At 48.2% G+C, this 13,964-nt stretch overlaps 1 long non-coding RNA gene across 2 annotated transcripts; it reads left to right on the top strand.

Annotated features, from left to right (window-relative positions):
* The first annotated feature begins 1,549 nt into the window (after window positions 1-1,549).
* On the top strand, window positions 1,550-13,631 carry LOC108505398. 2 transcript variants are annotated; one of them, XR_001877492.1, is made up of 5 exons: window positions 1,550-1,702; window positions 2,776-2,884; window positions 8,721-8,972; window positions 12,408-12,567; window positions 13,533-13,631. It is a non-coding gene; the product is annotated as an uncharacterized LOC108505398 (long non-coding RNA). The 2 variants fall into 2 exon arrangements; XR_001877491.1 differs by lacking the exon at window positions 1,550-1,702 and having other exon boundaries at window positions 2,411-2,884.
* The last annotated feature ends 333 nt before the right edge of the window (window positions 13,632-13,964 follow it).

Here is a 13,964-nt window from a genome sequence, read left to right as displayed (position 1 = left end):
AGGTACAGGTACAGATGCATGTTGTGTAAATGTAATTAAACAGCTTCAACACCACATCTTAATCTGAATCTACAACATGTGCTCACCATCAGTGGGCAAAGAACAGCTGCTCTCCCAAGCCAAAGCCTGTCTTCCCATGGGAGGTGTTGAAAGGGGAGATGGGGGTGGGACACAGGTTTCCAGTGCAATCCCTGGTCAGAATTTGGAGAGTCTTTTGGAAGTGAATACCTGTGAGACTGTTGAACCACTTCCTTCTCCTGAAAACCCTGTGGACACCCAACTGCTGAGATGTCGCTGTTCTCCTAAGGGTCACCTTGTGGTGTTGATCAAGGAGTGGGAGAAGACAAGGAAGAACGAGGACAGTGAGGAGTCTGTGTGGGATGGAAGGAATGTCAGTGTGTGTTGGATGGACTGGGGACAGGGGCTACATAAACTCATGGTGAATCAGGGCACTGCTTCCACGTGGAAGTTGGCAAAACTTCATCTCAAACTTGTGCTCTGCTCTTCCATACCAACCTTGAATCTCCTTCTGCCAGAATTCCTTGCCCTTGGATCAACCTCTGGGTTTGGCAGTCCTGAGTATGGGCTTGCAGCCCTCTTTGTTCAGATTTAACTGCTGCTCTGAAGGTATTTTGTTTATAGGCTACTTCATCCTTAGTTTCTTTATGAAATGAAAGTCTGTCCTGCCTTTGTCATCAGCATAAAGAGTAGATCTGTCTCACAAAGTACCTGGATATTGTACCCTGTTTTTCCAGGCAGGCTGTTCTGTAATGGCCTGAGCCATTAGCAAGGCTGGAAATGATGAAATGCAGTGCCTTGTTGTGCACTCAGGGAAGCAGTGCATTTTTTTTTTAATCCTAAAAGGATGCTCAAGATGTGCTGTGGTGAGGATGAGGCATGTGGAGATCAAGAGTATAGACAGCAGCTGTAGAACTGAAGATTTCCTGCCACTGGTTGGAAAAATAGAGACAAGTTACTCAAGGAGATGGACAAGGTCTTGCTTAAATTCCAAGAGAAAATTGGCTTTTCTGTCTGCTCTTTGCCTGCCTATCATCAGTCTTGAAGGATTCAAACCCTCAGTGAACAGAAACAGCTTTGCCACAGGTATGAAACAATTTAATCCTCATTATGAAGTGGTTTTTAACTCGTGGTTATAGTAATTTTAAAGAAAGGCAAACCTTCTGCCAAAAATAGACTTTTATTGAGGGTTAAATTGGAATTGGCTGTTGACTCATATCAAGCATTTTTTTTTTCATTGCCTTGAGAAATGAACTGTGATGTTGATACGTGTAAAATAAAAAAAGACATCCCCCCCCAGCCATTAGATGTTCAAATGGACAGCAGCCAGATCAGTGAGCCAAATTCCAGGGGCCTTTTGACATCATACTCACGCACAGAGGCTTCTTCCAAGGACAAAAGCTAATAAACAAAATTGTCTTTTTTAGCTCATGTGCTTTTTCTTGAATTTTGTAAAGAGACAAAGTGATTGAGTGACAGAAACCTTAATTCTTTGCAATTTTTTTTTTAAATTTCTAGGGAACTTAAAAAAATAAACCCTGAAAGAGCAAGAAATTGCTGTGACACTTGTGAGTAACTGAGGTTCTTCTTCCTTCAGGAAAAAAAAAAAAAAAGGCAGCTTTTGGGTTCTTGTTCCAAATAGCAAATGCTGAATGACCTAAGAAAATCTGAATGGGTGTCTAAGGTTTGTTATTAGTTTTAGTTTCTCAAGTTCTAAAAGTAAACATTTAATATATACTGAATTATTTAGAAAACTAATTAATGTTTCTGTTTTTCTACGATTTATTGAAAACCTGTTGTCACTGACAGTTCACATTTCGTACAGTTAGAGGGTCATTATTTTAATGTTATGCTGAATGTGGGAAGCACCTTTAACATTTAACATCATGTCAGACTTTCAGGATGCCAAAATATTTTGTAATACTTTAAATATCTGTCTCTTTGCAGTGCCATCAATACTGGTTATTTAGATTCCTCCTTTTTATGCAAGAATGGAAAATGTTGATTTAGTTTAGTTTTTAAATATGCTTACAGAACTCTTTGGGTTTATGAGCACTGAAAAAAAAACACAAAATATTTGGGTTTTTTTACCCCCCCAATGTGATATTAACAAACAGGCAGAGGGGGAAAGTCACTCAAAGAAACCTTGTACCCTGGGACCAAAATTCAAATGACATTTAGGTGACAAAAAGACAAAAAGGCAAAATATCTGGTGTGTATATAAGCAGGGTGGGTGCCTAAACTCCCCTCACATAACTGAGATGCTGAACAAGCAGCAGGAAGAGTTACTTAAGCCTTTGGTTCTAAAATAGCAATGCTCTGAGCAAAGCCAGGCATTTGTAGGGCTTTGGAACAGAGAGCTCTAACCCACAGGAAACAGCCACTGCTTTGTTTAATCAATCCTAAATTTGAAAGCTATCAGTCACTCTGTGTGCCTAAGGTAGCTTTGTCATTTTTCATTTAGTTCTAATTTGCATCCCCGTGTTCTGCCCCAAATCTTGAGAGGGGAAAATAATCAGAATAGTGATGAAACATACATTTTTCATTTCGCTGTATTGAAGTTCCTTATTTTTATTGAGTTAGGATCCTTTTGACAAAGGTTGGCTGCACATCTCTGCTGGTTTAACGGCCAGCCCAGTTCACCAAAGCTAATGAGCTTTAACAAAAATAACTATCAAATATGAGTCAAGGTTAAAAGTGGTGTCTTAAGTTTTTCTGCTTGATGGTTTAAATCCTGGTTGGAATTGGTGACTGAAGGGTGATAAAGTGAACAGACTGGTTGCACTGACGGACATGGGTTTGAAGAGTGGTTGGCTCAGGACACATGGATGGAGCTCCACGTCAGCTTCTGTCATTAAATGGAGAGGTAGGTCAAGTTTGTTTTGTGGTTTATTTTCCTTTTTTGTTCAGGGAGCTAATGGGTGTCTGATAAACAATTGACTGATTTCTGTTATGCAGACAGTTGAAGGCAGCTGCTGATCATGTCAAGTTCCTGTTAACACTGAATAATTATTCATTTGGGGGAAGAAATAGCCTGTTGCCCATGAACTACAATTTACTAACAATGCATTATAGTCACAGGAATATTTTTTCTTTTGTGACTAGGAGGCAACATTCCAAACCTTGTACATCATGAGGCATCATGTAATAGGGCAGACTGAATACTAGAGGTACTAAATCATGTAATGCAGTTGTACAAAATCACTGTAAATTCAGGAGGCAAATATTCTGATGGAACAGGATTTCTGGGGTAGTAAAAACCTCATCCACTGAAATTGGGAATTGCTAAACCTGTGGTTTTAAGGCTGTCTGGGAAACTGTAAGACATGGCAGGAGGGTTTGACATGTGACCTGGGACCCAGGGATGCACAGTCTGTAATAGTATCTCAGCACTAGAGTATTGATTAGGGCTCATTTTGTACCCAGTGTGAAGTTTTGCAGTTCAGGGAAGGGAAATAACGTGGCAAAGCTGGCAGGAGAGTTCCCAGCCCAGCCTGTTGGTCTCCTTCTCCCCGAAGACAATTCAAAACTATTGATTTGTTTCCACTTTCATTGAAATAACTGTTTTGAGAAGAGCTCTGGAAGTCTGGGTGAAATACAGAAATAAAGTGTCTGTCCCCTTGGATAAAACCAAGATGGATAAACCCTTGTTTGTTCCAAGGAAGGGAAAATTGGTGGCAATCCAGTGAGGGGCTCTGTCACAGCAGGGCTTTGCTCCCTGAGAATTTCATCCTTCTGAGTAGACACAGGTGCTTGCTTGGCCTTTCCAGGTGCTGTGAAAGCGAGTATTTAGCAGATATTTTGGGGTGCAAAGCTGCAGTGTTGGTGCTTTCATGACTGGACTGCTGCACGGTGTGTCTGGACAAGGGAGGTGGGGGGTGTGGGAAGCAGATCCTGGAGGGAATCACGGAATCACAGAATCACAGAATGGTTTGGGTTGGAAGGGACCTTAAAGTTCATCTCATTCCACCCCTTGCCATGGGCAGGGACACCTTCCACTAGCCTACGTTGCTCAGAGCTCCATCCAGCCTGGCCTTGGACGCTTCCAGGGATGGGGCAGCCACAGCTTCTCTGAGCAACCTGTGCCAGGGCCTCCCCACAGTGCAGTCTCTGGAGCAGTTAGCAGGGCTGGGCACCTCTCAGTGCTGAGGCTGGATTTCTGAAAGAAAGGTTTTGTTTGCTCTGAGATAATGTGAAAGCCCACAGGGGGCATGAAAAATGCATCAGCTCCTGTGCTGGGCTGGCTCGTCCCGGTGGCTGCCACGTGTGGCTGCTCTGCCACCCCAGTGCTGGAGACCTTGGGGAACACATTGTACACTTGTAATGGATGTGAGCAACCTCAAAAACTCTGGCTGTGGCCTTCACGAGGCCTGCAGTGCCTCTTCATCATGTCATGTAACCAAAGGTATTAATAATCTGCAAAGCCTCTGTGCAGAGGGGTTTCTCCCTATCCATCCAGCCTGGCAGGTGCTCTGTCTCGATTATGCCTCAGCTCTGTTGTATCTGTCATGTTCCTGGGCTGAGTGACAGAGCAGGAAGGTGCCTCTGGTTGGGAGGGTTTCCTGCCTGCCTAATGGGGGTATAATTAATGGATGCAGCCAGTCAGCCGAGCAGAGGCACGAGCCCAGGAGAGATGGTCGGTGTGTCTCAGCCAACCAACCGTGCCTTGTTACACACCCTGTTTCAATGGTGGTGTTGCATATTTACTTACATTCCAAGGCATTGGTACTTTTCTTTATTTAATTAATTTATTGCAGTGAGCCCTTTCACTGCCTCTGCATCTTTTGATTGCCAAACGCTTGGTTGAACCAATGTGGTGTCTCAGGTGAAGAGGAATGTGGTGCATGGCCAGGCAGGGTCTGGGTTCTTGGTTTATCACTGGGGATTGCTGGATGTGATGCCTCTGACCAAGGAGGTCTCCTGGACCTGTGACCCTGTCTGTCACTTGTCTTGTTGCAGTATTCTCTCAGTGAGCTGAGTGTGCTCCGAATGGGCTGTCAGCAGAATCACAAAAATGTGACAGAATAAGTGTTTGTTTAGCTCTCATCCTGCTTTCCCCAAATTTTCCTTTAGGGAGGAGATGTGTCTCCCAAATGCCTGCTGTGAGGGGGAGCAGTGAAGGATGGTGAGGTTGAGTTGTGCTGCCTGCTTGTTCACTGGGTGTTTAACCCAGCCATCATCATCACCAGAGCACAGGGAGAGCCTCGCTCTTCATCCAAGAAGAGGTTCATTACCTTCTGTGTTTTTCAGGATGAGCTGCCCTCTCTTGCTCCTGGCACATCTCAACTGGACTCTTGAGGTGCCACTTAGTGCTCGAGCCCTTTGGGATGTTGTTACAAAGGAAAGTGAAAATGCTGTGGCATGGTGTCAGTGCTGCTCCTGCTATTAACCGGTTTAATGAGCCTCTTCAATTGTTTTGGGGAGGAGCACAGTCTCCTGCTCGACCTTACTGTCCCTGTTTGCTGCCTGGTTACATGGCTCAGCTGACAGAGCAGTGGTGCTGCTGGGAACATCAGCACTGGGGTCTCTCCCTTCCCGAGGGGAAAACAGCAGGATGCAGCTCAGCCTCGTGGTGCCCGCACACAAAAGTGGGCGTTTTGGAGACAGAACTCCTGGAGCCCAGCGTGGGGGGAGTAGCCACAGAGCTGTCTGCCTTAGTGACAAGAGTTTTCCTTTGCTCAGTCAATGAGTGCTGAGGCCCTGTGAGCTCCTGCAGGTCTCTGGGTCCACACCCTGCTCAGGTGAGCCCAGTGTTCAATCTCCTCCCCCCGAGCTGTGCTGGCCGTGCTGCCGCCCACTCGCATTTTCCAATTTCACACCGACATGCTCTTGACGTTTACAAACGAACTCTCCTGTGTCGATCCACTTGAAAGCAACCAAATATGCTCTGGAGAAATACTTTTCTCCTCCGTCTCCTGTTGCTGTGGCAATCTCGGCTGCTGCTGAGCAGAACGAGCGGGAGAAGCCGCTGCCAGTGCAGGAGCATTCCTGCCTTCCCGCATGGTCAGTGCTGTGAAGGGCATCCAGTGCCTGCTGCTGCCTGTCTCAGCAGTGATTTTACCCCTATAGTGGTTTTGAAATGCAAATCTCAAAGGTTTCTACGGAGAGAAGTAAATGAGAGCAAACTTGATGACTCGGGGCTTGGGAGAGCAAATGTCTGCCACAGACTGAGAGCTGGGTCTGCAATCCAGCTAGAAATGCCTTCCTCAACTTAGCTTGTACTCTGGGCTGGAGGGCAATTTAACCTTCCTTAAGGTTTTACTCTAGAGTTTTAACTACCTCAGAATTCCACCTCTGGGTGCATCACCTCTTCTTCAGCGTTACCCTCTTGTCCCTCCTCCATCCCAGATCCATCTGGCTCAGCCCAGAGCAGTGACCCGATGATTTCTGGATAACGAGTTACTGCTCATCAGCTGTGTTTGGTAGTTGAGTATGAGAAGCTCGTTGCAAATCCCAAGTTAGAATGTGTTAGCATGAACCACTGGGAGAGAGCACGTTCTCCTTTGCAGTAGGTGGAGATCACGGGGATGTTCTTTTAATCAGATCTGTCCGTGATGGGCTGACAGATGGCAGCTCCCTGGGGATAATGAGTCATTTGCTCATGCAGGATGTTGAGTGTGGAATGGCAGTGTCCCTGCAGATTCTAGATGAAGCTCAGAGAGGACCTGAGGCCCCTGGAAAGGAGGATCTCTCCCTCCGAGGTGGAACTCATTAGCTGGAGACAATCAAGTCCATCCTGCCAGGTATCCTGGGCTTTCTGCCTGCCAGCTTTGGCTTTCCCAGGGCATCACAAAAGAAGGAAGAGAAGCTGTCTGACATCTGTGGGCTCTGATCTGCTGTGAAAGATTTCTGCCCCCAGCTTGGGGAGAGGGGGAATGTGTTAAAAACCTAAAAGCAAACGCTTGTAGGTCTGGTCTGTTGAGAGCATTGGAGTGAGGAGCAAGTCCCTCAGCCGAGTTTTCTCCTTGGGAAGGGATGAGCTGCTGGGAGTGAGCAGCAGCAGAGTGATGTGGCTCTGCTGGCTGCTGTCACAGGCGAGCTGAGCACCCTCTGTGCTGCCTGCAGGCTGTTCTGTGAGGAGGAGACGTGGCAGAGGTGGTGTTTGCAGACAGCAGCGCTCTCCCAGCGTGCCTAAAGCCCCGGGAGTGAGGGTAGAAGCCAAGCAACCCCTGTGACTTTTTTTTTTTGTTTTTTTTTTTTTGGAAGGCTTTTCTCTTGGTATCCTCTCAAAATCCTCCTCTCCAAAGGCAGCTGTCTCAGCAGGGAGGCTGAAGCACGGGCAGACGTGGTGCTGGCAGGGTGGGGGTGATCAATGAGTGGAGCCCCCCTCCCTTCCTCTAGACTTAAAATGGGGGGAGAAAGGCATCTGTGCCAAGGATTTGACAGGCTTGTTCCTGGCAGATAAGTTGGTTTTATCGAGTGGCTTGACATGTAATTCCACGCAGTGTGTAGATGTTTGTCTAATATTTACCTGGAGAAAGAGATTTTTCTATCCATCCTAAAAAATTAACCTTCTGTAATGGTGCATTTCCTCGGTGAAAATGAGTGTGGAGGTCTGTCAAAATGTCAGGCTTGCCTGGAATGAGGGTCCTGCAGAAGACAAGTGGCATTAGTGTGTTTGAAGATGGTTCATTTAGAAGTAATGAAGTCCCCAGGCTTTTGGAGACCCTGTTAATTGGACTGAGGAGGTTACAAAGCCCAGGAGGGAAATGCTGTTCAGAGCTGGGCAGACAGAGACACTCAGAGAGGGAGAGGGTCAGATATAGGTTATTTCTACTGTAAAATGACATCAGAAGGATGTGCAGAGTTGTTCTGAAATTACAGTCCTCCGCCTGAATCATTTTAGGGAATTCAGTTCTATACAGTAAGACATGGAGGTTTGAGTCTAGAGGAGAAAGGGGCTTGGGTCTGAGTTTTAGTTTGAAAGGAGTTCAAGGAAAGAAACACAACCCTCCTCTGCTCTGTGACTCATCAGGCAGGTTTGCAGGACCATAGAAATGAGTAATAATAAAAAAAAAAAAAAGTCAGGAGACTTCTTGAAGCTTCTAGATTTGTAAGGCTGCAAGTCAGCACACTGTGTCTCCTCTCTGAAAAAAACCTCTTGCTGAGAAAGGGCCTCCTCACAGAACCTGAAACTGGTTCCTTTACAAGATGTATATTTTTTGATTGCAGGGACAGGGTGTTTGAATGGAGACGTGTTTTCTGCCTGAGACACCGGGCAGGGAGTTGCTCTTGACAGCTTCATTTGGGTATTAAAATATTTTTTCAGATAATGCCGTTTTTCTCCTGAAGGCTCCCAAGCTTTTACAACAGCAGAGTAATTACCTTGTTTATGAGGAAACTGAGGCAGGGGACTTGTGGTGGCTGCAGCCCACACTCAGCAGCACTGGCAGATTCTTGCTGCTTGCCCCAACTTCTCAATAACTGAACACAACAATGTCTGTTAATTGCCCTTTCTTTGCAAAATCCACTTATTTCATAAACACCAACACCAGGGGCTAGGAGGGTGAGTCGATGTTGCTCCTGTTGAGACTTGGCCTTATAAATCCAGGTTGTTTGCTGGAGACCTGCTGCTGGTGTCAGTGGTCAGTATAAAGAGGGTTTAGGTTTTGCATTCTCATGGCAGGAGCTTTCTGTTGATGTTAGGGATGTTGTTTTGGCCTTGGACACCTTCTCCTAACAAATCCTTTGTCCTTCTCCAGGGAAGCTTTCAAACTCACCACCGAGGCTCTGAATTGGCTTTAAATGAAAGGTGTTGTGCTTCTGAAGTGCCCTGCCCAAGAGCTCTCCAGCAATCCAAACAGCCAGCAGACAAAGCCATTAAACCTGAAGTGCCCGTGCATGATTACCTGGCAGAGAGCTGCAGGAGAGGGTTTGCAGCTGAGTCCCACAGGAACAGGCTTTGTCTGAAAAACAACCCCCGGCAGGTGCAGACTCGGTTGGAAAAAGCCAAGGTAGGTCTTGTTGATTCACCAGGGTGGGTGGTGTAGTCCTTCAGTTCAGTGGAGAGCAAAGCAAGCGGGAACAAGCAGAAATGAGATTAGAGGGGTGGGAGGGAAATGTTTGAAGTGGGCCTCGGTGCTTTCCCCCTCTGCTCAGGCACTGTCTCCCTGCGTGGTGGAACTGAGCCACTCGAATTTCCAGCTTGTGTGACTAATGGCCTTGGTGTCTTACACCCTGAAAGCAGATACATGGCCTTGAGAAGTCAGATCTGATCTCCTCAGTCACATTTGCAGAGTGAAACCCCACGAGTGTGGCTCCTGTACCGACTCCAAGCTCCTTCACCTCCTGGCATCGCTTCCATTCGGAACACGTAGCTTCATTTTCCCTCTCCTTACTGCACCAGCTGGAGCAGCTCCTTCCAGGGTGGGGAGTCTCATGTGCACGCACTGCTGAGCGAGGAGAGTGCTTGGAGATGAATGTGCACTTCCCCCCTGTGGCTTAGAAGGCTATATCTATATTTTTAGGGATTTTTTTTATTGAGGTACGAAAGGAAGATTATGGCACTTGATGATTTAATCAACATAATCTCTAGATAAAACATGCTTATGTTATACTACTGGGAGATATTAATTTATGCTGGTTTGCTTCTCCTAAGGTAAATTAAATCATTAGTTTTAAGACTGGATTAGCTGCACATGTGCCCTGCCTCTTAAAAAGGCAGTTCAGGAGTTCTTAAAAGCTTCTTGGCTTGGCATTTCTTGGGAGCCGTCAAATCCCTTTGGTGCAGGTGTCACCAGAAGTGGAACTGAGATGCAGCACTTAAAGGTGCAGCCACCAGCTCTGTGCTGACATGGGACCTACTCCTGCCCTGTGCCCCCTCCTTCACCCAGGAGTAGTATTTTACCAGCTCATGAATTCAGTGAGAAGGGTTTGCCCTGGATCTGGGGGACCAGCAATTGCTCCTTGGATCAAAGCAGTACCTCGAGCACCTGCTGTCATTGGTGGGGGCTGAGCTGTTCAGGGTGTGTTGGAGCCAAGTGGTTGGTGTCCACATCCATCTCCCACTGGAGAGAGTTACCAGCACATCCAGGATGTGTTAAGTGTCCAAGGCCAGGTTGGATGGGGCTCTGAGCAACCTGGTCTAGTGGAAGGTGTCCCTGCCCATGGCAGGGGGTGGAATTAGGTGACCTTTAAAGGTCCCTCCCAACCCAAACTGTTCTGGGATTCTGTGATGATGTGTTGACTTGAAAACACACCTGAGCAGAGCCATGGCCCAGGTGGTGGGTGACCTTGGAAGTGCCATCAGCACCTCTGAACTGGCTGAAAATTCCCCAAAATGTATCAGTGAAGCTCTTGAGTGCCCCAGAAGAACTAAAAGCAAAAGATGTTCACCAAGGCGGGTGGAAGATGCTACAGCTCTTTCATACAGGCAGGGAGATCCAGGCACGTTCTGCCTCTCGTCGTGGAGGGCAGGAGCAGAGTGTAGGAGTAAAATCTGGATGCTTGAGGCCCCCTCCTGGAGTCAATGGATTTGGAGCAGGGGTGCTGAGCTGAGCCAGCACAACTTCTCCTTTGCAGTTCCTCTCAGGAATACCTGGTGTGGAGACCTTGGCTCCAAGTGTGGAGGTGCCCTGTCTGCTTGGGTGGCCAGCGGCTCTGGAGAGGGGACCAGGCCCTGCTGCTGAGACAGATGGGGATGGCTCCCTACCACCCAGGGGGAGCAGAACTGACAGAGGCCCTCACAGCAATTTCAGGGCTATTAAGGATGTGATAATGAGCTTTGCCTGCATCATTTTTCAGCACTTCACTCCCCCGCCCCCAGCTCAGCCCATGCATTAACACCTCCATCCCAGGAGGACAGCAAACACTCCACTGAGCTCTGACTCCATTTATCATGGATCTGGTCATCAGCAGGGCTGCTGCAGGTGGAGGGGGTGAGGAGAGAAAGGTTGCTCAGCTCTCCATTAACAGTGAGCATGTGCTGAAGGTACAGGTTTGATCAAAGGAACAATTGCTGATCCCCCGGACCCGGGGCAAACCCTTCTCACTGAATTCATGAGCTGGTAAATAATATTGTTGGGTAAAGGAGGAGGCAGAAAGTAGAACTTGCTGCTGCAGGATGCTCTCAGCCCTCTCTGGGTTCTGTGCTTGTTGAGGATCTTGTGTGGGATGGTCTCAATGCACCCAGGAAGGGGCACATCCATATGCTGTTTGCCATGCTTTCCTGGTGCTATTTTCCCTGGAACAGTCAGTCCTTTGGGCTGATTCTGCACGGCACATCCTGGGATGGTGGAATCTTCCCCCGCTTTGCCTCTCTGGATCCTGGGGCCATCTGCTCCTGGCTGGGGTGGGTGTGCTGGGGGCTGCTCCAAATGTGGGGCTTTGGCTGTGGCACAGCCAGGGGACCTGTTCCCTATGGGACAGAGCCAGCTTGCCCCTGGGGGAAACTCCTGACTGCTCCTGGGAGTGGGTTAATATCTCCACAGGGGGCAGGACAGGGATGAATTAATGAGGTGAAGGGTGGGAAGCAGGAGTGGAGGTGCCCTGAAGCAGCTCTTTCTTGTGTAGCTCTTCCCATTGCGCTGCTGGATGGTGGTGCCTGTGCAGAAAACAAGTTCTTGCTTCATGATTTCATTTTTCCTATTTGAATATTCAGAGGCACTTTTCCTGCTTGAATATTTAGAGGCGAGTGTCTCTTTCTCTGTGTAGTGCTTTCTCAGTTGATCTACAGTGTGATGCTCTGGCACTGGGATTAAATGTTAATGCAGGAGGACTGATACAATCTGTTCTGAACTGGGCACCTCCTGCAGGTCTGTGGGCATTTGGGGAATAAAATCAGGTAATATGTCCCTTTTCCACCCGTAGATGTGCCTGTTGGTGAGTTCAGACTCTTCTCCATCCCCACCTGGCTGCAGGCACCCTGGAGAGGCATCCCTGGGGCTGAGCTCTTGACCTTCAGCTTGCTCTGATGGAGGCCCCTCTGTTCTGTGTGATTGTGTCCAGCTCCTCGGGGCTGGACACTTGGGGTTAGTTCTGGGGCTGTGCCTTTCCCCTGGGTGATGCCCAGGCAGGGAATGCCTCACACAAGGTAGAGATCACCTCCCTGCTGCCACGTGGGTGCCTCCTCTTACCAGGAGAGGAGATGGAAAGATCCCCAACTGGTACCTGTCACTTCTGACTGCAAACATCAAGGATGTGTCACAGACAGAGCAAAAGGGGAGCAATGTTATTTTTGGCTGGATCAGGCTGTTTTCTCTCTCCAAGTACCACAGGCTGACAGGAGGTGCTGCTGAACGCTCGTTCTCGTTTACCTTCGCCTTGGTGCACAAGGGGAAAAAGTACTTTTTAAATTAAAATGGAAGTATTTGTAGTCTTTCATGCTGGCAGAGACCTGGCAACAAGTGATATGCAAAATGTGTTTTGACTTGGTTTAATATCTCTTTCAGGCTGCTGATGCCTGTCCTGCATCTCCCTACCAGCCATCCAAGGTTTGTCCCGCAGCCACAGAGGATCAGACAGATCAGTGTTTGGGAGCAGGGGCTTTGCTGCCACAGAGATCTCCACACTCCAGTCCTTGGTCTGCAGCCTGGGAGAGAGCCAAAGCAGGTGGGTTTGAAAGACAGAGCAGGAGAGGTGGGAATCCCTTGCTCCCGGGAGAGCAGGCACGCTGCAAGCAGCACTGGGAGATGCCAGACCCAACAGATGCTGAGCCATCCCCCCTTCCTCCATCCATGCATCTTCCCAACACGGAGAGATCAAACCAAAGACAGCAGGATTATTTATTGAGGCGTTTGTTTGAAGTTGAATGGACAGGAATCACATTTCAAAACAGTAAAGAAAGGGCTTTTTAGCTCTTTTCCATTCTACAAAATAGCAGCGGCATCGCGGCGGGGATGTCAGGGCGAATCTGTTTCGCTGACAACAAGATTGTTCTGTCTAGACGGGGAAGCGCCGCTGAACCGAGGGGAGGCTGCGGAATAATTTAAAGCCAAAATACTTTACAGACATTAAATTTACAAATAAAAACTGGCTTTGACACAGACGATGCCTGATGGATGGTTTGTGTGCCGGTGGGATGGCAGCTGGCTTTGACATGGAGCTCGGTGGTGGGGATTGGCAGATGCCACTCGGGGTGACCTGGTGCCTGCTGACCTGTCACCTTTCCCAGGCAAGTTCTTCCACCAGAGTGGGTCCATCAAGGCATCTGGGTGCCTCGTGGAGCTCAGTGTGGGGTTCTCTACAGCATCTTGAATTCTGCAGTTCCTAGGCAGCTGCCCAGGCCTCCCTGTCCCCTCAGTGCCTCGTCCCCACTGTGCTGCCTGACCAGTGTCAAGGGATGCCGGAGCAGAAGGGGTTATGTGGGAGGAAGATGAGCCTTGCACTCCCCATCTGCCTGGAGGGGCTGGCAACCAGGGCTGTCTGAGGCACAGGGATGTGGTGGTGAGGTTGCAGCCCAGCCAGCATAAGGAATTTACTTTCTTCTGGCAGAAAAAGAAAGATGAAATATTAAAAGCTTGGCTCAAAGGCTGCTATATATATGTTTGGGTTGTTTTTTTTCTTCTTCTCTGCAGTGCTTTGGTGTGTTGCTCCAGCAGCTGGTCAGAGCAGGAGAATACCAGCCTTCCAGAGAGAACAGGGAGTGGGGCTGAAAAAAAGGGAGGAAGAGGAGGCATGACTCAGATGGGCTGACCTTGGGGCTCAGGGTGAATGCTGACAGCCTTTAGGACTTATGCTTTAGTTTTCTGCTCAATGTCAGGAACTAAAAACACCTTTTCTTATCTTTATCTCTTCAGGGGAGGGCAGTGCCCCTCTGAATCAGGAGGACACCTCTGCATTGACCAGTGTCCTTGGATGAGGGAGGATTCAGGTTGGGAAGAGCAGAGGGCTCAGCCAAGGCATCAGTCAGCTCACCCTGGAGAAGTCCTGCTGGCTCCCAACTTGCCATTTCTGCCATCCTGGTGAGTCCAAGAGTCCCTGAAGACTTTCTCAAGTGGTGATGGTGG

Source organism: Lepidothrix coronata, unplaced genomic scaffold, assembly GCF_001604755.1.
Source record: "Lepidothrix coronata isolate B3197 unplaced genomic scaffold, Lepidothrix_coronata-1.0 Scaffold189, whole genome shotgun sequence".
Classification (NCBI taxonomy): Eukaryota; Metazoa; Chordata; class Aves; order Passeriformes; family Pipridae; genus Lepidothrix; species Lepidothrix coronata.
This window is presented reverse-complemented; position numbering and strand designations above follow the sequence as displayed.